The sequence below is a fragment of the Crocodylus siamensis genome, chromosome 3 (genome assembly GCF_052110815.1).
Source record: "Crocodylus siamensis isolate JL-2025a chromosome 3, ASM5211081v1, whole genome shotgun sequence".
In the NCBI taxonomy this organism is placed as follows: Eukaryota; Metazoa; Chordata; order Crocodylia; family Crocodylidae; genus Crocodylus; species Crocodylus siamensis.
In genome coordinates this window covers 189,938,571-189,962,481 of record NC_143397.1, presented here as the reverse complement: position 1 = coordinate 189,962,481, position 23,911 = coordinate 189,938,571, and the positions used below count along the sequence as shown (strand labels likewise).

Genomic DNA, 23,911 nt, shown 5'->3' with positions numbered 1-23,911 from the left:
ATGACCTGTATAAGTTGCCTGGCTTACATATCAGAAGAATGGAATATCATGGAGTATCTGGAGACATGTTTATTTATGTGGTCATCTTAGTGGTCATGGCTGTAATTTTAATCTTTCCTGTAATACTTATCCTTTGTCTCTACTCTACTTGTATTTTTGCTATAATTTATAAGAGGTTTGCTAAGCTAAAGTCAAATCATTCTGGTGATATCTGGGAAGGTGCAAGAAAAGCCATCTCATACTTTTGGGATTTGTATGGAAGAATATGGCATGGTAAGTGAAACTTTATTAGCTTGCAGCTCTAAATCTATTTTAATTAAGTAAATGACCCCAGTAGATAAACTTTAGGTGTCTTCAACCAACTGGAAAAACAATACTATTTTTGCTAAGGGCAACAGAGTACACAAGAATCCCTGCCCTAAAAAGAGGTTACATCTTATGATACAAAAATGGAATGCACTGGGAAAGGCAGAGTCTATTTTATACAATCCATAATCTAAACTCTTTCTAAAAGTACTGTCAATCCTGACATAATACCCTAACCTGCCACAGGTAAAGCAGAGGAATCACAGCAGCCAATATCCTGCTTCCTTAAATGGTTGATAAAAAACCACCCAAGGCATCTGAAGTAGAGGGTCACACCTCCCCACTACAGAGGAAGGCAAAAACCTCCATAGTACATACCAATCTGATGATGGGATAAAATTCCTTTGTGACCTCAAATATGGTGATTGGTCTGACCCCGAGTGGAGGAGAAGACCCTCTAGACAGGAATCTCCAGCTTTGGTCCCAGCAGGAACATGGGCACACCCCAGTCAAAATCCCGAGCCTTGGCTGCAGCCAATGACCAGCTTAAGCACTCTGAAGAAGGCTTAAAACACCTGGACACAAGTAGCAGAAATGGAGAGAGATAGATTGCCAGATATAGCATTTGCTTGTTTCTGTTCTAACAAAAATGTCAGCTCTTCACTGTGCAGTAACATTTAACAGGAAATGGTTTATTAGGTTTTTATTTTTTTAAAACTCTGCAATTATCAATTTAACTTTTCATAGATTTCATAGACATTTGGGCTGGAAGGGACCCTGTAGGATCATTGAGTCCAGCCCCCTGCCCCAGGGGCAGGAAGTTAGCAGGGATCATAGGATCCCAGCAAGATAAGCATCCAAATGTGTCTTGAAGGCGTTCAAAGTGGGTGCTTGAACTGCTTCCGGTGACAGTCAATTCCAAACCTTGAGGGCTTGGACAGTAAAGAAGTTCTTTCTTATGTCCAGCCTGAACTGGTCACAGTGAGTTTGTGAATGTTTGATCTTGTCATCCCTTGGGGGGCTCTGGTGAACAGACGTTCCCCCAGTTCCTGATGAGCACCCCTGATAAACTTATAGGTGGCCACCAGATCACCCCTCAGCCTGCACTTTTCTAGGCTGAATAACCCCATTGCTCTCAGCCTCTCATCATTAGGTCTGTTTTCCTGACCTGTGATCATGTGCGTGGCTCTTCTCTGGACTTTCTCAAGCTTCTCCACATCCCTTTTGAATTGTGAAGCCCAAAACTGGATGCAGTACTCCAGCTGCAGCCTCACCAAAGCTGAGTACAGTGGGAGAATGACGTCCCAGCATTTGCTTGAGAAGCATCTATGGATGCAGGCCAGCATTTTGCTCACTTTACTGGCCGCAACATCGCACCAAAGGCTCGTGTTCATCTTGTGGTCAACCATGACCCCCAAGTCCCTTTAATCTGTAGTGCTAACCAGCATAGTACTACCGAGCCTATAAGCATGGTGTAGGTTTTTCCTCCCAAGGTGGAGACCCTTGCATTTTTCAGTGTTGAACATCATCAGGTTCTCGTCCGCCCATTTCATGAGTCTGTCCAGATCCGCCTGGATTGCCCTCCTGTCTTCTGGAGTGGATGCTTTACCCCAGAGTTTGGTGTCATTGGTGAACTTGGCCAGTCCGCTTCTGGCACCAATGTCCATATCATTGATGAAGATGTTAAACAGTATAGGCCCTAGGACAGAGCCTTGTGGGACCCCACTGGTCACAGCATACCAAGACGATTGGCTCCCATCGACCATCACCCTCTGGGTCCTACTGCGGAGCCAGTTCCCCAGCCAGCAGATCATGGTGATGTCAAGGCCGCAGTTAGCCAGTTTAGCCAAGAGGTGATCGTGGGATACCTGATCGAAGGCTTTTTTAAAGTCAAGGTATACAACGTCCATCTCTTCCCCCTTGTCCAGGTGATAAGTCACCTGGTCATAAAAGGAAATGAGATTGGTCAAGCAAGACCTACCTGCAAGAAACCCATGCTGGGTATCCCTCAGGATATTGCCTTCAGCAAGTTTGTTAAGGATGGCCTCCTTGATAATCTTTTCCAAGACCTTCCCCAGGATAGAGGTCAGGCTGACTGGCCTGTAGTTTGCTGGATCTACTTTCCTCCCTTTCTTGAAGATAGGCACGACATTGGCCCTGTTTTATTTCTAAGATATTAACATTTGTGGAAGAGCTGTTTGGCAATAAAACATACACCTCATTTTAATCTGGCATTTTCCCAGTATTTTGGAATTTCATCAGGAAGGGACATATTTATTTTGCCAGATATATGATAACCCTGCTTGTCTTTCCTACAACTCCTCTCTTCCCCCTGCTTATGCAAATATAGCTAAGTTACATAAGATGAAACATAGGATGCATACTGTAGAAATGCCAGCAAGTCTTTTTTTACTTTTATTTTGGTTTTCAGGTGGTTGGATGATTCAGTGAACTGATGATTAGCTATGGACCCCTTTGAGTTCCCTTTGAGAACTGATTATGTAATCACCATTTTTAGGATTAGGAGGCTCCAAGCTCATAAACTCGGAATCTGAACCCTTCCCTAAGCTCACTTTCCTTTCAGGCACAGCACAGTCTATTTCCAGCTCTCATTGACTATTGAAGTTGGAAGTAAGCAACTGGCAGAATCCTGTTTTAATTGCATACCCAAATAGCAGTTACTCAACCACCTCACTGCAGTTTTCGACACACAAACCCAGTGTTCAATCTTAATCCCCTGGCTCCTGGGCAACCTAAGCAGGCTCTGTTCTGGCCAGGAAGTTTCTGTGCATGTATAGATGAGACCGAGTTTTGGTCCTCTGGCCTGACAAAAACCAGGAGGAGGAGGAAAGCCAGTCCATTCTTTGGCTTTGTGGACAGGGCACTTGTCTGGGAAGTGGGTGACCCAGGTCCTAGGCTCCTGTTCCTCTCACACCTGCATTTCTCTGACTTGACTGCCCAGCATAGTACTCTAACCACTAGCCCTGGGTCTCTCAGAGCCTTCCTGGCCAGAACAAGGGGGCTTGAATGGCATCCAGAGAATGCATCTTGCTGCAGCTTGTGATGAAGAAACTCCTATATAAAGAACTACTTACAGTAAATAACTAAAAGTCTTGCTACTACCCTCTCCGAGGGTCTGGGGTAGGGGGTACACCAATAAAGATTTTTTTGGCCCATACCGATGGTCGATACCAATTGGTGGATACTAATCCAATAGCTGATATGCAGCCCTGAAGCTTGGAGAACAGCATTGGGCTGGTCAGTCTATGGTGAGGAAGGGGCATGAAGGAAGGAAGGAGCATGGGGGGTAGATTGAGGCCCCCACAGGGAGGGAGGGAGTGGGGCTGGGGCAGGGGCAGAGGCAGGTGCTGCCCAGCAGGGACAGGGTGGGGTGTAGGGTGGAGCTGTGGATGGCTCATCTGGGGGGTGGGGAGGAGGGTACATCCCACCGCTGTGCTCACCTCTGGGGGAGGCATGGGGGACATGTGTCCCCACGATTTGTGCTCAGGCCGAGGGTGGTCTGCCTGCTGTGGGCTTAGGACCAGGGGCTCGTTGTCCTCTTCCTAGTGTGGGGGCTGAGCTGGGGCTGTAGGCAGGGGTAGGTGATGCTGGAAGGGGAGGTGATGGGGTAGGGTACAACCACTACAAAATTTTCCATGGCCACCCCATTGCACCCGCTCCCAGTGCTACCACCACCTGCCCCACTGCCACCCATCTTGAGTGCAGCCCTGGCTCAGCCAGTCTGCCAGGAAGAGGCCAGAGTGGACCCTGACCCCAGGCCCGCAGCCCACCTTTGCCCCAAACACAAATCCAGGGGGCACATGAGCCTCATGCCTCCCTAGGAGTGTGCATCTGCAGCTCCATCCCATGCCCTGCCCTGGCTGGGCAGCACCTGCCTCTACCTTTGCTCCAAACCTACTCCCTTCCTCATCATGGGGGCCTCGATCTGCCCCCCACACCCCTTTCCTCCCACATGCCCCTCCCCTGCAAAATCCTACCAGCAGGGCGCTGCTCTCCAGTGACATTCTCGGCTACACCAGCCAAAAAACGCCAATTGCTGATAATGTCAGTTTTCCCTTTTATCAGTGTTGATCCAATATTGACAGAAATATCAGTGCACCTCTAGTCTGGAGCTTAATGTTGTGTGACAGCATAAATCCTCTTGGAAACAAAGTGTCCATGAAGTGTGACACCACTGGAGAAATTCAGTGACACAAGGAAGTTCCTCCTGATGCTTCACTTCCTTCGTACTTTGCATTTCCAGGAGGACTCTGTCATGCAGTTAGCCATGAATCTGCAGAAGTCTTTTTCTACATTCTGCCTTTCAAAAAGAGGCAAGGTCTCCATTTAATTTTGGGCATCTTGTACATGACAAAATGTAGTCCTTTCATCCAGCTTCGTGCTTTTCAATACTTAAGTTATGTTGAAGTGTCTAAATAACTTGGATCATTCTGTACTCGGTAGAGAAATCTCCAAATGCCTTTAAGAATCTGTGTCTGAATTCTTATGAAACATTGAAAAATTTTTTAGTTGCTGCTCCACACTGCTTGCTCCTTAATTTCACACTTCTTTCTAGCACATAGCTTATATTCAAATTCCAAATAACCTAAAATTAACATTAACAATATTCTACTTTATGCTTCAAACAGGTTATGAACTTCATGGCTTGGAAAATATACCAGAAGGACCATGTGTTATTACTTTTTATCATGGAGCTATTTCTATAGACCACATCATCTTTGTAGTTAGGTACTTTATACTGACACACAGATTGTGTGTGTCAGTAGTCCATCGTTATTTTTTTAAATTACCAGGTAAATTTATTTTTATTGTATATAGTTAAATACTTTCACGTATATAAAAGTATGTTTTGTTTTAGGGAAGTTTAGCATGTTCATTAGCACAGTTGTGTCCCTATACTGCATTCTGATAATGAAGTGAGGAATGCGGGGAATGCAACAGGCAAATCTGCATACAATTTTCACACACATTTCTCTCTCTCCCTTTTTGGGCTTCTAAAACTTTTGGGGTAGTGTCATTACCACTGATCATGTAGCAGGGAATTTCACTCAGCTAGTTATGCAATAGAAAGATGTAGCGTTTGCAGGGGACTTTGCAATGCTCCCTGAGGAACTCCTCAGCCAGTCCTCCCAAATAACACAGGCCTTAGGTACCACACAAGGAAACAAAGAAGAAAAACCCAAAACAAGCCCTTCTGGTTCATCCTGGGCACCTGAGGAGAGAAGGCTCTACCTTCCAGCACAGTAGCATGGCCCCTTCTGCCAGCAAACAGTCCCGTTCACTGCAGCTCCCTCCTCTTGCATATCCTCTTCTAGGAGCTGTTTAAGACTCCTAGCAGGACATATCCCTGCATATGCATCTGGGGTCTTTTAACAAGGCTGTTCCCTCTTGAAGGGACAGACCGCCCCATTACAAACGGTTTTGTCAGAAGCTTAATTTTTGCATTGCCTTCCTTTTTCTTTTGACTACAACAGCTTAACTTGACCTTGTTGCAGAGGCTGTGTTTGTATTGTGTACATTTTACATAAACAAATGTAATGTTCAGTGTGTTTATGTTTTAAAGGAAAACCAGAAATAGACATTAATTTATATTTAATGTGACTTGAATGGAGCAATTCCTGGGATATTTTATTTTTCCAATTTTACTTGCATTTAATTAAAATATATATTTTTAATTTATTTAAAAGAAAGGTAAAAGGAAGGAAGGACAGAAGAATATATGCATATACAAGTGTCAGGTTCTTTCCCATACCTTTCAGAGTAAAGTATAATGTCAGAAGTGCATAGCTTATACATTTTTTCCTCCAACACATATTTCTTGTTCTTGTGTTTTAAGTAGCCATCAGACTTTTAGTAATGGTTTTATGTTATTATATTTTACTATATTTTTCTGTCATACAAAAGCTGTATATGTGGCATGATTTTAAGTTCTAATAATTTCATTGGTACATCTTTTTTACAGGCCTTCAATCATTATTTGAAGCATTTTCAGCTATATCAGGTACAAAGGAAGAATGCATGAATGCACTAAAAAATGGCCAAGTGGTGGCTATCGCACCAGGTGGTGCTCGAGAAGCACTCTTTAGTGATGAAACTTACAAACTTGTATGGGCTCATCATAAAGGCTTTGCTCAGCTGGCTATAGATGCCAAAGTGGTGAGTAATATACCTGTAAGCATCAATCATCCCAATGGATCTAAGGATATGGGCAGGCAAACAGTTACCACTAGGCGTAGAACAGAGGAGGCTTGGCTTTACTATGCATCAGCTGCTTTATAATAAAAAATTCTGTTGGGCATATGCTTTATCTGATGGGAGGAGAGCTAAGCTATATCAGTTTAACCCTCTTCCTCTGAGATGTTGTCATCAGTTAACACCACTGTCCCTGTGACAGAATTTGTTGAGTTCCTTCTTATTCCAGACACCATGGGTACGTCCAGACATGCATGGATGTTTGGTTCCCTGGGGACCAAGTAGCGGCACCACACCTTGCTTTGGCATGTGGCAAGTTACCCGGGGTAGGGAAGGGGACGCTGGGGCCAGCACTGTGCTAGCCCCAGAAGTCTTACCTGGGATCCTGGGGGCCTCCCAGGGCTGCAGCTGCAGTGATTCTGCTGAAGCCCAGCTAAGAAAAAAGTGTGGCTCTGGGCGAGCCAGCTACACTTTTCAGCAGCGCACACTAGCCAAGCGTGCAGGGTTTTTTTGATCCCTGGATATCTTTTGTCTTCACTTACCTCTCACTTTTTTCATATTTGTGGGTGACCTCATACACATATAGGACATGTCCAAACTGTGCTGTTGATGCTTTGTAAGGATTTTCCTTCCATACCATAATGGGTCTGCCACCAGAGATGGCCAAGAGACCTCTGGTGGGCACACATCAACCATTCTCCCATTTTGGCTCCCTCTGTCCACAATGGGCAGCCTTCAGGTCACCTACTTCTTAAAACCCTTCTTTAGGTACTAGTCTGTCCTGTACCTAAAGAAGGGTTTTAAGAGGTAGATGACCTGAAGGCTGCCCATTGTGGACAGAGGGAGCTGAAGTGGGAGAATGGTTGATGTCTGCAGTCTGAAAGTTTGGTCCTGTAGCCCGTTTAACTGTACTGCTCATACCTGCTGCCCTTTGCACCTAGCTTAAGTTGCACTTGCTCTGTTTAAATAATACGGATTCTGCCACTTGCTATCTCCCTCTATACTACTGGCCTAACAGGGGTTAGGGGTCCCTTGTTATACTTACCCATGAAAATGTCTTTCGTTCATCTCTATGTTCATTTTTGCCCACTTGCATAAAATTTTGGGGTTTTTTTGTAACCTTCACTTTATATCTGTATATAAAATATTTTCACATTTTAGGGCAACCCTGTTTATATCCCCCTCCTTAGATAAATACACACACAATCAGTTTTATCACTGAGCAGAAACACACAACTGATGACAATGCAATACTGAGAGCAGAGATTAATTATGTTGTAACTTAATATTTTTGATATGCATAAAACTTGGGCCCTAATCTTGTGTAACTGAGATCTATAATGTGGCTTCTTTAAATTGTCAGCCTCCTGATACATTGATTACTTATAAAATCTTAGAATCATAAAAAAGTAGGACTGGAAGGGACCTCCATAGTTCACCTAGTCCAACCCTCTGCCAGTGGCAGGATCATCTCCATCCAAACTGTCATGTACAAATCCATTACTTAAGTTCTTATCAAAACTACATAGTCATTCCTGACACCATCATAAGACCTAACCTGCCACAGGTAGAGCAGAGAGACCAATGTGGCCATTGTGCTGCTGCAGCAAGGTTGATAAAATATGTTCTGAGATCAAAGGAAGGGGGCCACATCCCACATTGCAGAAGGTAGAATCTACAATCCATATCAGTCTGAAATGGGGTAAGAGTCTTTCCTGACCCCAAAAATGGGGATTGGTCTGACCCTGAATGGATGGGTATAACAAGTAGGCTGTCCCCAGGCCAGTCCACATGTTGGCCCGCCCACTTGTCTAGGGCAGTCCGCCCACCTGCCTCACCTTTGATGTAACTGAAGAGGGTCCTAGGCAAGATGCTTCCCATTAAATTGCCCTGATGCCAATGGTAAATACACAGCTCTGAACCAACCCTTATACCATGTCCCATGTCCAGCAGCTGGCATCCATATCCATCATTACTCCTCCAGCCCCTTAGCTGGGCTGCACTCAGCTTCACCCAGCCCAAACTTGGCCTCAGGCATCCTCAGACCTACCTGGTCCCCCATCTCCAAAATTAGGACTTCAATCTTCCCACGCCCTATACTGGGGCTTCAATCTTGACCAGCTCTCCAATGTAAATTTTCAAATAAGTGTGAATAACTCCTTAACTGGAAACAAGACCCCTAGGCAAGATCATATCCACTCTGGAAGTGTCTTAGAGTGTAAACATACCTTCTTCTTTCTTGAAATAATTGGGTACATGGACAGAAGAGAAATGTGGACTTTTTATTACATGTTCATTATTAAATTCTTATCTTTTTTTTCCTCTTCCTCAGCCCATCATTCCAATGTACACTGAAAATATTCGGGAAGCATATAGGATGCCTAAAGAAAGAAGTAAGAGGCATTTAATATAATATATTTCTTTTGAGCATTTTTCATTTCCCATCTCAAAATATGTGTCCCAGAAATGTGTATTCTTCTTCTGAATTTTTGTGGTTTTGGTTTGTTCTCAGTTTTATGAAAAATAGTGTCCATGGATTGTCAGACATAAACATGGGTGTCTTAGATGAGCCAGAGGCTGTTGATATCATGCCTTTAAAAGAATGTCTAGGATGTGATTCACATTTCCAAATGTCATGCCTCCTGCCAGGCCACACATGTGTAGCATGGATCAGACCTCAATTGCACCCTACTTGCCTTGGCAGGGGGAGACTGAGATCATGGGCTGCATCTGTGCAGGCTGAGCCCCCCCCGCTTTGTGGTGCTGAGCAGCCCTGATATGCTGATGCCCTGCCTATGTCATCACCACTCATTCCCAAGCCACAGAACCCCAGCCCTGTTGGTGACCCTCACTCCCCACCCTCAGCCCCCACAGCCCTTCTGGTGCCCCTCACTTCCAACTCACAGCTTTCTGGTCCAGCTGGTGCACCTCACTCCTGAACTGCTGCTCCCTACCCTGGCTGGTGACCCTCACTCCTGACCCACAGCTACCTGGGCCTGCCAGTGCCCCTCACTCCCCACCCCATAGCTCCATCAGCCCTGACAGTGCCCTTGGCTCCAGATCCACAGCCCGCTGGGCCCTGCTGGTGCCCCTCCCAACCCACAGCTCCCTCGGCCTGCCAGTGCCCCTCACTGACCATCCACATCCCCTGCCCCTCAAGTCTTGCTAGTGGAGGCCCCCAGTTGGAGCAGAGCCCTTGGCAGGGGGAGCTGATGCAGGCTTCCTGCTGTAGGCTTGGGGCTCCCCACCCTGTTTCCTTCCCCCCGGGGGCCTCTATGGCTCAACAGGTAGGACCTAGCATGGGAGAGCAGAGTGGAGCAGGGAGGCTTGATTCCACCACCAGGAGTCCTGCACTGCCATGGCGAGGCACCCTCTCCCAACCAGGCAGCAGCAGAGGGCACAACTCTGTGCCACCAACCCCGCTGCTGCCAGGCAGGCAGGGAGAGGGGACCTTGCCATGGAGATGCAGCACTCCCAGCCTCCCCACCCCACAGCCTGCAGCCGCCACTACCCTGTGCACAAATCTGGGGGACACATGCCCCCCCCATTCCTCCCAGAAATGCACACAGTTTCAGGGAGCCCACACCCCTGCATTCCCCCAGATGAGCTGCCCATTCCCCAGCCAGGCCCTGTGGCTGCACATTCCCACCCTGGGCCCCAAGCTCCATGTCCCAAGTACCACTAGCCCCAGCCTTGCTCAATTCCCTCCCTCACTATGAGGGCTTCAATCCCAGCCCCCCCGGGGGGAGCTGTGGAAGCTGCAGGAGCTGCTTTTCATGGTGCCTGGTTGCCACATGCATGTGCCTGCATGCACATGCATGTGATGGTCCCTGCCTGAGTGCACCCCTCATGTTCCCCCCCCAGTTTCTTACAGGCTGGTACTTAGGCTGCAAGGCAAAGCCAGCTATTTCCTGCATTTTTTTCCAATAAAGGAAAAAATATTATGTTTTTCTCCTTAAAAAGGGAACATCCATGTTTTTCTCCTTCAAAGGAGAAAATCTGCATTTTCCCATGGTGAACAGAAAACCCAGCTCCCTAGTTATCAGGAGAATTAGTGAAAGGTGCTGCAAAGTATAAGAAGGTAAGCCAAATTTGAGGAAATAAGGAGATAATCTCAAACTCAGGCTTGTCCCAGCCTGGCTATTTCCCTGCCCCTCTGCAAAGGTTAAGCCTTGAACTAATATGTTGATTTTTTAAATGAGGTGCCCCTCAATTCACAAAAGTTAGGGAGGGGTGTCTTGAGTCTAAAAAGTTTGAGAGCCACTACACTAAAGCTAGAGTCAGTGCTGTTGAGTTGTAAAGGTGCGGAAATGAAACCTAAGCAGGCTGCACTGCACTGGATGCCAGCAACCTTTGAGTTAAGATACCTAGACTAAAGGTTAAGAGGGTAAGTGAAATAATAGAATCTGATGAAGAAGGCTTTCATCTATGAAAGCTTTTAGGCTCTTTGAACCAGTTAATTTCAAAGGTTTGTCTATTAATCTCAAAGGTCTGTCCTGCCTTTTGATTGTAAGGGAAACATTGAGCTTTAGGTAATTTGGCAGCCCTGTTTTTTTTGTTAAACTTAATATAAATTTAGTCCTCTAAAGCTCTGAGACTTTTTTTTCTTTTAAACTAACGCACAGGATTAACTAGGTGGTTATTTGAAACTATTCGATTGCCATTAATTCCACCATATGGAGGGCTTCCAGTCAAACTCCGTGCACACATTGGAGAACCCATTCCATATGATCCAACTATAACTGCTGAGGAACTAGCTGAAAAGGTAGGTTCATTCTTTTAGCAATATCATGGCTTTCTCATGTAGACCTTAATTTTCTCTCACCTTCAAATGACTATTACAAGTGCATTTATGTAATAGATTTCATGGATTTCATAGACATTAGGGCTGGAAGGGACCTCAGAAGATCATTGAGTCCAGCCCCCTGCCCCAAGGGCAGGAAGTCAGCTGGGGTCAAAGGATCCAAGCAAGATAAACGTCCAATTGACTCTAAAGGAACCCAGAGTAGGTGCTTGCACCACCTCTGGTGGCAGTCTGTTCCAGGTCTTGGGGGCTTGGACTGTAAAGAAGTTCTTCCTTATGTCCAGCCTGAAATGGTCTTGGAGAAGTTTGTGTCTGTTTGACCTTGTCATCTCATGGGGCGCTCTGGTGAACAGGTGTTCCCCCAGATCCTGATATACACCCTTTATATACCTATAGGCAGCCACCAGGTCCCCCCTGAGCCTGCTTTTTACCAGGCTGAAGAGTCTTGTAGCTGTCAGCCTCTCACCATAAGACCCATTTTCCTGCCCTCTGATCATGCACATGGCTCTCCTCTAGACTCTCTCAAGCTTCTCCACATCCTTTTTAAATTGTGGAGCCCAGAATTGGATACAGTACTCCAGCTGTGGCCTCACCAAGGCTGAGTACAGTGGGAAGATGACATCCTGGGATGTGCTAGAAAAGCATCTATGGATGCAAGCCAGAGTTTTGCTCACTTTGCCAGCTGCAACATCACATTGGTGACTCATGTTCATCTTGTGGTCAATCATGACCCCCAAATCCCTTTTGGCCGTGGTGCTAGCAAGAATAGCACTGCCGAGCCTATAAGCGTGTTGTGGGTTTTTCTTCCCAAGGTGGAGTACTGTGCATTTTTCAGAATTGAAGTTCATCAGGTTTTCATCTGCCCATTTTCTGAGCCTGTCAAGATTGGCCTAGATTACCATCCTGTCCTTGGATGTGGACACTTAACCCCAAAGTTTGGTGTCATCAGCAATCTTGGCCAGCCCACTCCTGACATCAATGTCCACATCATTAATGAAGATGTTGAAAAGGATAGGCCCAAGGACGGAGCCTTGGGGGACCTCACTGGTCACGGCGCACCACAATGATTGACTTCCATCAACTATCACGCTCTGGGTCTAACCTCGAAGCCAATTCCCCAGCCAGCAATCTGTGATGTAGCCAAGGCTGCAGTTGGCCAGGATTTCTTTAATACAATTGTGGGATACCAGACTCAAAGCTTTTTTAAAGTTGAGATATATGACGTCATTCTCTTCTCCCTTATTCAGAGGATAAGTTACCTGGTCGTAGAAAGAGATGAGATTGGTTAGGCAAGACCTACCTGCAACAAACCCGTGATGACTATCCCTCAAGAAGTTGCTTTCAGCCAGTTTGTCAAGAACGGTCTCTTTGATGATTTTCTCCAAAATCTTCCTGGGGATGGAGGTCAGGCTGATGGGCCTGTAGTTCTTCATATCTACTTTCCTCCCTGAAGATAGGCACCACATTGGCCTTCTTCCAATCCTAAGGCACTTTGCCTGAGCTCCACGAGTTCTCGAAGATCCTTACTAGTGGCAGAGCTGTGATGCCTGCCAGCTTCTTAAGTGCCCTGGGGTGTAAGCTGTCTGGGCCAGCTGACTTGAAGGTATCCAAGGCTATCAAGGTGTTCCTTCACAAGGTCAGCTTCAATGGAGGGCAAGGAATCTCCCTCACCTGGGCTTCCCTGACCCATAGTGGGCAGGGTTGTCCCATGGAACTGCTGAAAAACTGATGCAAAGTACCCATTTAGCAAGTTTGCTTTTTCCTGGGTGTCAGTTGTCAACTGTCAGTTGCCCTGTCTGATTTAACAGGGGTCCAATGTTGCCCTTGCTTTTCCTCCAGCTCCCCACATATCTAAAAAAGGACTTTTTATTTTCCTTGATATTTGTAGCTAGCTGGAGTTCCATCGCAGCCTTGGCTTTCCTGATTTGCTCTCTGCAAGTCTGGACTAAAGCAGAGTATTCCTCCTTGGTGGCAATTCCAGTCCTCCTTCCTTTGTAGGTCTTCCTTTTAAGACGCAGGAGGTCCGCCAGTTCCCTGGAGAGCCAAGGCGGCTGCTGTGCCCTTTTGCTGCCTTTCTTCCAAGATGGGATGGACTTGGCTTGCACATCCGGGATTACTCCTTTGAGAAGCAACCAGTTCTCCTGAACTCCCCTCTCCATTGGGTTATGGCCTTTTAGGGCCTCTTTGACAAGCCTCCTCAGCTTGTCAAAGTCAGCTTTCCTGAAGTTGAGGACTTCTGTATTACTGACTGACCTGCCAGCTTTACAGCAAATAGTGAAGGTGATCAGTTCATGATCACTGTCACCCAGCTTCCCTTCGATTGTTAGGTTACTGATTAAGTCGTCCCTGGTTGCCAGTACAAGGTCGAGCAGCGATTTACCTCTTTTTGGCCCGTAGACTTTCTGCATCAGATAGAGGTCATCCATACATGAGAGAAAGCTTTGTGACCGCTCGGATTTGGCTGAGCGCTCCTCCCAGGCTGGCCACATCCCTTTCGAAGTGAGGCGCCCAGAACTGGACGTGGTACTCCAACTGTGTCCTGACCAAGATTGCATAGAGGGGGAGTATCACCTCTCTGGACCACCTTGGTCCAACCCCATGGCCGAACAGTATGGGAAACCCCTGAGTCCTCTCTTGTCCTGGAAGGTGACCTTGGTCTACCCTTCACTTCCAGGGGATGAAGGGCCTGGCAGTAGGAATCTATCTCCTGCTCACCATCCCTGAGGCCTGGAGCTCATCTATCTGGTGCCCCAGAGACTCCAAAGTGGAGCAAACCCCACAAGGGGAGATGGCCATGCTTCTGGTCCCAGGAGCCTGGAAATGTGTCAAGTAGCCCCCACAGCCGAGAGACAGGGGCTCTGTCTGCATGGAGACATTTGAGGTGCCAGAGGGGGATGCTGCAGACTCCAAGGGGACCCTTGGGTTGCGGTGTGTGCCCATCCACATCATGTCACTGGCGGTCGTTGGGGAGGCTTTGGGGTGCAGGGGTGCAACAGGCCTTCAACCATGTGTTTCACGTCGCTCCCGGGGCCAAACATTTATGTCTTTATTTCTCTTTCTTGTTATGGAATTATCTTAGAGTTTGAATTATGTGATACCTCAGGTGTGTCCCACTAGTGGCTCATGGGCTGCCTGTGGCTCATTTGCTACTGCTCACCTCCTGCTCAGATGCTGCTCGCCTTAGCACAGTGGAGGTTGCTGTCACTACACTCACCAGGCTTATCCTTCCTCTGTCAGCTTTTGTTTCCTACCCCTGCCACTGGAGGAAAGTCAAGGCAAGAAATCACTGCTGTGGGACTGAGAGAGCCCTAGTCTCAGGGTCCCTGTGCACAAAGGAGAGGTAACTGGTGCAGCATGGCAGAGCAGGGGGGTGTCCATAAACTGCAGCAGCTCAGCACTTATGGTGAGAGACCCATTCAGGGTGTGGGCCCAAGGGCCCCTCAGCCTGCACAGATGCAGCCTGCATGACAAGTGGCCCCTAGTCACTTTGAAATTGGGTAGCCTATATTACATACTGTTCTAGGACCACACCTGAAGTAGTTGATTGTAAGCTCTGCTAGTGATATCTTGTTGCCAGGGGTTTTGGTTGCTGGGGGTTGGTTGTTTTTCCCCTGAACTGCTCGAATCACAAACTTTTCCTTCATTTTCTGTCTTCCTTGTCTTCTGTCAGTTCAGTCACTTTGTGGCTGAAAAGTTTTGTGTTAAGCAGCATATTTATTAAAGTTTTCAAGGAGGAACTTACCCTCCTGCTAGCTGACATTAACTTAGACATAGTGGGGCTCCCAGAAACATGGGGGGCCCCAAAGCACAACTGGGCAGTGAATATCAAGGGCTATGGGCTGTACAGGAGGGATAGGACAAGGAGGAAAGGTGGGGGTGTGGCACTCTACATCAAAGAGAAATACACATCCTCAATGAGTAGCACTGGGTCAGAGGAGGGGCACATTGAAGTGCTCTGGGTTAGAATACAAGGGGAAAGGGACTTAACGGTGGGGGTCTACTACAGACTGCCCAACCAAGGGGAAGAGATAGACTGGGAATTCTTAAGTCAGCTCATGAAGGTAGTTAGGTCAAAGGACATGGTCATCAAGGGTGACCTGAACTTTCCAGACATCTGCTGGGAAGAGCAGTCAGCCAGGTCTGACCATTCATGTAGGTTCCTAGCCCAGATGCAGGACCTCCATCTAACCCAGGAGGTCCACAGCCCCACCAGGGGAGATGTCTTGTACCTGGTACTGGCCACAGGCGGTGACCTGGTGAGGGGGCTGCGGGTGCTCGACCACCTGGGTGACAGTGATCATTGCCTGCTGGAATTCACCATCAAGCAGAAGGTAGCAAAGGCCTGCAGCAAGACAGCAGCCCTGGACTTCAGGAGGTTGGACTTCAATGAGGTAAGGAGAATAGTCGAGGAGGCACTGAGGTCCCGGAGGGGAGAGAAGTCGGGGGTCCAAGAAGAGTGGTTGTTCCTTAAGGAGATGATCCTCCAAGCCCAAAGGGAGCTAGTCCAATATGGATAAAAGGTGTAAGAGGGTGCAAAAGCCCCCATGGCTCACCAAAAGCACACGGGAATGTATCCTGGCTAAAAGGGAGGCGTATACCCAATGGAAGGGTGGGGCCATCTCCAGGGAGGACTATACCTGCTTGGGGCTGTAGGGGGGTGGTCATGAAGGCCAAGGCAGAGATGGAACTGGGACTGATGACCCAGATCAAGGACAACAAGAAGTCCTTCTTTAAAAGAACCAGGTGACCTATCACCTGGACAAGGGAGAGGAGATTGATGTCATGTATCTTGACTTCAAAAAAGCCTTCGATATGGTATCCAATGATCACCTCTTGGTGAAACTGCCCAATTGTGGCCTTCGGTTCACCATGATCTGCTGGCTGGGAAATTGGCTCCATGGTTGGACCCAGAAGGTAGTAATTGACGGAAGTTAATCATCATGGTGGCCTGTGACCAGTGGGGTCCCTTAAGGCTCTGTCCTTGGACCCATATTGTTCAACATTTTCATTAATGATGTGGACATTGGAGTCAGAAGCGGACTGGCCAAGTTCACTGATGACACCAAGCTATGGGGCAAAGCATCCACACCAGAAGACAGGCAGGTAATCCAGGCTGACCTGGACAGGCTCAGCAAATGGGTGGACGAGAATCTGATGGTGTTTAACACCAAAAAATGCAAGGTTCTCCACCTTGGGAAGAAAAACCTGCAGCATCCTTATAGGCTCGGCAGTGCTATGCTGGCAAGCGCTACGGAAGAAAGAGACTTGAGGGTCATCGTTGATCACAAGATAAACATGAACCTGCAATGCGATGCTGCAGCTAGTAAACCGACCAAAATGCTGGCTTGTATCCATAGAAGTTCTTAAGTAAATCCCTGGACGTCATTCTCCCCTTGTACTCGGCCTTGGTGAGGCCGCAGCTGGAGTACTGCATCCAGTTTTGGGCTCCACAATTCAAAAAGGATGTGGAGAAGCTTGAGAAAGTCCAGAGAAGAGCCACATGCATGATCAGAGGTCAGGAAAACAGACCTTATGACTACAGGCTGAGAGCCATGGGACTCTTTATTCTGGAAAAGCGCAGGTTCAGGGGTGATCTGATGGCCACCTATAAGTTTATCAGGGGTGACCATCAGTATCTGGGGGAACGTTTGTTCACCAGAGCGCCCCAAGGGATGACGAGGTCGAACGGGCACAAACTCCTGCAAGACCGTTTCAGGCTGGATATAAGGATGAATTTCTTTCCTGTCCAAGGCCCCAAGGTCTGGAACAGGCTGCCATCGGAGGTGGTTCAAGCACCTACATTGAACACCTTCAAGAGTAAATTGGATGCTTATCTTGCTGGGATCCTATGATCCCAGCTGACTTCCTCCCCTTTGGGCAGGGGGCTGGACTCGATGATCTTCCATGGTCCTTTCCAGCCCTAATGTCTATGAAATCTATGAAATACATAGGGTGTAAAAAGAAGGTACCGGGTAACGTGGGGCCTCTGCGAGACATGCTAGGAAATCTGATCATCACACCAGATGACAAAGCTAACCTATTTTCCATTTTCCTGAGCAGGGACCAGGTCACTCCCCACCCCACCGGGATCTCTGTAGATCCCAGGGGAGGTGTGGATCTAGTCAGGGAACTTCTGGAGGGATTGGACATATTTAAATCAGCTGGTCCGGATGATCGCCACCCCAGAGTGCTGAGGGAATTAGCAGAGGTCATTGCGGGACCCCTGGAATGGCTTTATGAGCCCTTGTGGTACTCTGGTGTGGTGCCAGGGGACTGGAAAAGGGCCAATGTGGTTCCCACTTTCAAAAAAGGGAGGAAGGAGGAACCAGGAAACCACAGGCCTGTTAGTCTTACCTCAAACCTGGGGAAGCTTTTTGAGAGAATTACCATAGCGCATGTCTATGAGGGGCCAGCAGGGGAAATTATGTTCAGCAGCAACCAACATGGGTTCATTAGAGGCAGATCCTGTCAGACCAACCTGGTGGCCTTCTATGACCAAGTCACAAAATCCTTAGATGCAGGGGTAGCAGTGTACGTAGTATTTCTAGACTTTAGGAAGGCCTTCAACACTGTCTCTCACCCCATTCTCATTAAAAAACTAGGGGACTGTGGCATCAACACCTACACAGTCAAATAGGTCACTAACTGGCTGGAGAGCCACACCCAGAGAGTGGTGGTGGACGGGTCATTTTCAGCCTGGAGGGATGTGGGCAGTAGGGTTCTCCAGGACTCGGTCCTCAGACCCGCACTGTTCAACATCTTCATCAGTGATTTGGATGAGGGGGTAAAAAGCACCCTGTTCAAATTCACAGATCACACTAATATGTGGGAGGAAGTGGGCATGCTAGAAGGGAGGAATAGGTTGCAATCAGACAGGTTACAGGGGTGGGCGGATGAGAATAGGATGGGATTCAACACTGACAAGTGCAAGGTGTGGCACCTGGGGAGGAGGAACCAGCACCATACCTACAGGCTGGGGAACTCCCTTCTCGTCAGTGCAGAGGCAGAAAAGGATCTTGGAGTCATTATTGATGCCAAAATGAACATGGGCTGACAGTATGGGGATGAGGTCAGGAAGGCCAACTGTACATTGTCATGCATCCACAGATGCATTTTAAGCAGGTTCAAGCAGGTGATCCTCCTCCTCTATGCGACACTGGTCAGGCTGCAGCTGGAGTATTGTGTCCAGTTCTGGGCGCCGCACTTCAAGAGGGATGTGGACAACATGGAGAGGGTCCAGAAGAGGGCCACTTCCATGATCAGGGGGCAGCAGGGCAGGCCTTATGAGGACAGGCTATGGGACCTGAACGTGTTCAGCCTCCAAAAGAGAAGGCTGAGGGGGGGATCTAGTGGCCTGTTACAAACAGGGGACCAGCAGGCATTGGGGGAGTCCCTGTTCCCCCGAGCACTCCCAGGAGTGACAAGAAATAATGGTCACAAGCTGGCAGAGGGCAGGTTTAGGTTAGATATCAGGAAGCGCTACTTCACAGTCAGGGCGGTAGGATCTGGAACCAACTTCCAAGAGAAGTGATGCTGGCTCCTACCCTGGGGGTCTTTAAAAGGAGGCTTGATAACTACCTAGCTGGGGTCATACAAGTTTGCCTTCCTAACTGCGTCCTCACATTGGCGGCCCATGTTCATTTTAGAATCGATAATGACTCCAAGATCTCTTTCTGCCTCTGAGCTTTTTAGAAGGGAGTTCCCCAGCTTATAAGTATGCTGTTGGTTCTTTCTGCCCCAGTGCAGAACCTGTCAGTATTGAATCCCATCCTATTCACATTTGCCCACCCCATAACCTGTCCTGGTCCAGTTGTATCCTGTCCCTCCCTTCTGGCATACCCTCAGCACCCTGGGATGGAGAGCATCCAGACCTGCTGGTTTGAACACGTCCAGCCCCTCCAGAAGGGAGTAACTGGGTCCTCCCTGACTCAAGGCCTGGTGGAGTCCCTGCTGAATCCCGGTGGGGGAAATGTCCCAGTCCCTGCTCAGAAAAATGGAGGCAAAGAGTTTGTTAAAAAGGTCTGCTTTTTCATGTGGTGCAACCACCAGATTGCCAAGCATATATTGCAGGGGCCTGTGTTGCCTGGTGCCTTCTTTTTACTCTGTATGTATTTAAAAAAGACTTTTTGTTGTCCTTGATTCTTGGTGCTAGCCCTAGTTCTGTCTCTGCCTTAGCCTTCCTAACAGCCTCCCTACAGACTCACGCTATAGTAATCCTCTTTGGTGATAGCACCCCTTCCACTAGATGTATGCCTCCTTTTTGGCTTTCAGATATTCCTGAGCACCTCTGGTGAGCCAAGGGGGCTTTCGAGCACTCTTTCCCACTTTGACTCGCATTGGAATTGTCAGCCTTTGGGCTCAGGGGATCGTCTCCTTAAGGAGCAACCACTCATCTTGGACACCTAGTTCCCCTATTCTCCAAGACTGCAATGCCTCTCCTACCAATCTCCTCAACTTGTTTAAGTCAGCCCTCTTGAAGTCCAGGGCTGCTGCCTTGCTGCAGGCCCTTGACACCCTGCACTGGATGGTAAATTCCAGTAGGTGATGATTGCTATCACCCAGGTTGGTTGAGAATTTGGAGTCCCCTCACTAAGTCATTGCCTGTGGCCAGGACCAGGTCCAGCAGGGCACTCCCCATGGTGGGACTGTGCGCCTCCTGGGTTAGGTGGAGGTCTTGTATCTCAGCAAGGAACCTACGTGAGTGGTCAAACCTGGTTGACTGCTCCTCCCAGCAAATGTCTGGGTAGTTTAAATCACCCGTGATGACCACATCCCTTGACTTAACTGCCTCCGCAAGCTGACCTGAGAATTCCTGGTTCAGCTCTTCCACCTGGTTTGGTGGCCTGTAGTAGACCCCCACTGTTAAGTCCCTTTCCTCGGGACCCCCTTGTATTCTGACCCAGAGCACTTCAGTCTGCCCCTCCTCTGACCCCATCCTGTTAGATGAGGACATGTATTGCTCTTTGACACATAGCGCCACACCCCCGCCTTTCCTCCCCATTCTGTCCTGCCTGTATAGCCTGTAGCCCCTAATGTTTACCACAAAATCATGGGTTGAAGCCCACCAGGTTTCAGTGAGCCCTACTATGTCTGGGTTTGTACTAGCTATCCAGAGAGTGAGTTCCTCCTGCTTATTCCCCATACTTTGAGCATTAGTGTAAAGGCTTTTAAGGCCTCGTATCGGTGCATGCACCCCGCCCCCCCCCATGATTCCTAGGACTGTCTAAACCCTTGTCACTTATCTGGGTACTTCTTGTGCTTATCACCTGTCTTGGATGGGAGGTGTCCTCCTGTGGCCCCATCCCCTGGCAAAGCTAGTTTAAAGCACACCGTATGAGCTCAGCCTACCTGGAAGAGAAGACACACTTGCCTTTAGGGTCTGTACCCAGTACCCAGCTGGCTGCAATAAGGATATCAGGGTTAGTCATCTGTTGAACAGGTGCTACCTGATGCAACAGGTGCTACCTGATGCAACCCCAGAGACATGGCCTGGTTCCAGCTGGGTTGAATGAGGCAATCCAGGCAGCCAGCCCCCTGCAGCTGCAGGCAGCAGGCAGCAGGCAGCAGGCAGCAGGCAGCAGGCCCCAGCAACTCTATCCAGTAAAAGCCAGACCAAGCCTACAGTATCCATGTCTTAGCAATTTCAACAGTTCTTGCTCCCAACCTTCCACGCACTTCCTTTTTGGTATTGTGGTAAGATCTATGGCATTCCTTGATTCCAGTTGTCTGCTTTTGGTTCTGGTTTGACCTTCAACACTGTCTTTTCACTTGTGATCCTGGTTAAGCCTTGGCTTACCCTGTCTCCAGCTATGGCTTCTGTCCTTGGCATGTTCTGACTTTGGCTCTGGTTTCCAGTGCAGGAGGGCAGCTGGATCTACCTTGTCCCCCTCTGAATTCACCTGCCACAACTTCGATTGAAAAGAAAAAAAGGGTTCAGAGAGAGGGTTTAGATGTGAGGAAAACACCACAGAGCTCCCAGATGGTGAAATCACATGGTACTGATTTTATTTACCAAGCAGTTACAAAGTGCCATTCACCTCACCAGTACCTCATTAGTGAGGGAAACTGTAGTTGAGCCAATAACCCCCTGGCTGGGCATGCCCCAGATGCTTTTTGACTCTTCGTAGTTCAAGTGGTGTTTTCCCGGTTAATTAAGTCATTAGCAGGGCATGTTCCCTGCGCCTCTGCAAGTAGTGATCAGAGAGCTGCCTTCTCAGTTACTTGCCATATCTAATGGTGGAGCTGGCTCAGCTCTTAGCTATCCGATAGTGCAGCTGGCACTGCACCACCTTAGCTGCCCGAGTGTTGTCCCAAACACCTCTACATTGGCACGATGATCCCCCAAGCCCCGACTCTTCCCAGGGCTATCTCCCCACCCTGGGAGTGTGCGTGGTGGCAGGCCCCTTGGGTGAGTACCCCATCTCCTTATCAGCCAGCTGTGGTGTCCTGGGGTCTGTAGTCTCAGCCCCTTTTTGGTGGTTGATAGGGCCTCTCTCTCTCTCTTTCTTATCTCGCGATTCGCTGTTCTTCCTCCAGTGCCTGGACCGGCCATGACGAGTTAATTATCCTGATCTCTCCCAGGTGTGTGATTCCCCCCACCTGTGTAAGGTACCTTCTATGGTTACCCACTCCCATGGCTACCCTAGTAATGGGGCTCCTGCTTGAGCCCCTGTTACATTCAACTCCAGTTCTGATGCAAGACCCCACTGTAGCCCCCACCTCCCTGTGGAGTTGATCTGGACTGCACCTATGCTTTAGATGTTATTACTAGGCAAGACAAGCCACATCCTGGTTTCCTAGCATTTACTGATAGTTAGGAATCCGGGTTTCCCACTTCCCGTGGAAAAACGGAGTGAACTGTGGATTTTGCCTTTACCAGAGGCAAACATGGATTTCTCGTTTTACAAGAGAAACCCATGGATTTTGCCATTTTGCAATGAGCTCCTTGTCATTGCCCTCACTGCAGCCCCTTGCACAGGAGGCAAGCAGTGGCAAAGAGATCCCTGCATGACTCTGCTGTTTCCTGCCACGCCTGGTCATGCCTGCCGGGCTTTGGAGTCCCCGGGGGAGGGAAGCAGGGTGGGAGCTTGAGCCTGCATCCTGCATCTGCCCTGTGTACAGATCTGGGGTGGGGGGGGTCCCCACCTTGGGAGTGCATGTGGTGGCAGGGAGCCGGTCCACCCAAGCCCACATAGGGAGCTGCAGACCCAGGTCCATAGCCCTGGCAGTCCATAGCCCTTCCCCTTCTGGCATGGCTGGGGGAGAAGGGCCTGTGGGTGGGGAATGAGGGGCACCAGCAAGGTTCAGGGGAGGGGCCTGTGGGGGACCTTTAAGTTTAATCACAGATTTTGAGTTTTTTAGTGGAGAATTTGGTATTTTTTAGCAGAGAATTGTGTGTGTGTGTGGAGGGGGTGTTCAGGGAAAACCAGGATCCCTGCTGATAGCCTGTTTTCTCTACTGATGGTCAGCAAGTTTACTGACAGTTGACAACTCTTAAGAAGTCTATTAAAGCTGTACCATACCATATTACAGCTTCTAGTTCATGCTCTTTTACAAATATTTACTTCAATCAGTTCTACAAAACTAGAATTAAATTTTTCATTCTAGACACCCCTCTTTCCTCAGCCTGCTCTGACTGTAAGAACTATTCTTGAGAAAACAGACTTTTCAGAGGAATTTAGCGGTAGAGCCAGTCAGGCCCATTCTCTTTAATCAGGGGAGCTGTTCAGCCAGGCCTTGATCTCTGTAGTTAGTGCCAAGTCTTTTTCAAAGGATTTTCCTTGTAAAGTTCTTCAAGCTGAGGGAGCTGCTCACCTGATTTCCATAACTTTGACTTCTGGAAGATCTGGGAACTGACTTCACAAAACCTTATTACTAGACAGTTTCAATTAGAATTAGAAAACCCAAAGTATGTATGCACATAATGTTACCATGTCCTGAAAACCCATAATGACAGTCATGCAGCTACTTACATGCTCTCCAAAATTATCATTGTAATTCTTTTTCGTTAAAAAAATTCTGTAGACACAACTAGCACATGCACATTTTCCCAATAATTCCCACCCTCCTGCAACTCCTCATATCAAGGTTACAAAAGGAAGTTGGGGCTTTATGTGTATGTCTACACAATGTCAAGACTCATAAAAGTTTAACTGTCTCTTTCTTTTTCCTTTAACAGACAAAGACCGCACTCCAAAATCTGATACACAGTCATCAACAAATACCAGGGAGCATGTGGAAGGCTTTATTGGCACAGTTGGAAAAAACACAAAAAAAAGACTAGAAAATTTTACCTATTTAGTGACTCATTAATTATAAAATACAAAATTACATGTAGTTCAATAAGCAGTCCTCTGACAATTCGTAGCAAAAAAGAAATGTTTTGCAGAAATGATTGCTAGAAGTTTGTCACTGATGTTACATATTTAATTTATGGATTTCTGTATAACCAAACAAGAAAAATGTGATTTGATTGACTGTAGATTTTCCAGTGTTGTATCCAGGGCTCAGTCTTGCAGTCTCTACCCAAACAAAATTCCTGATGATTTCAGTAAGAAGCTTGCTTGAATATAAGCTACAGCTACAGAC

General features: G+C 47.8%; 1 pseudogene; it reads left to right on the top strand.

The window, feature by feature from the left end:
• LOC149869248 (DGAT1/2-independent enzyme synthesizing storage lipids-like) lies at positions 1–23,606 on the top strand (annotated as a pseudogene).
• Positions 23,607–23,911: the final 305 nt, after the last annotated feature.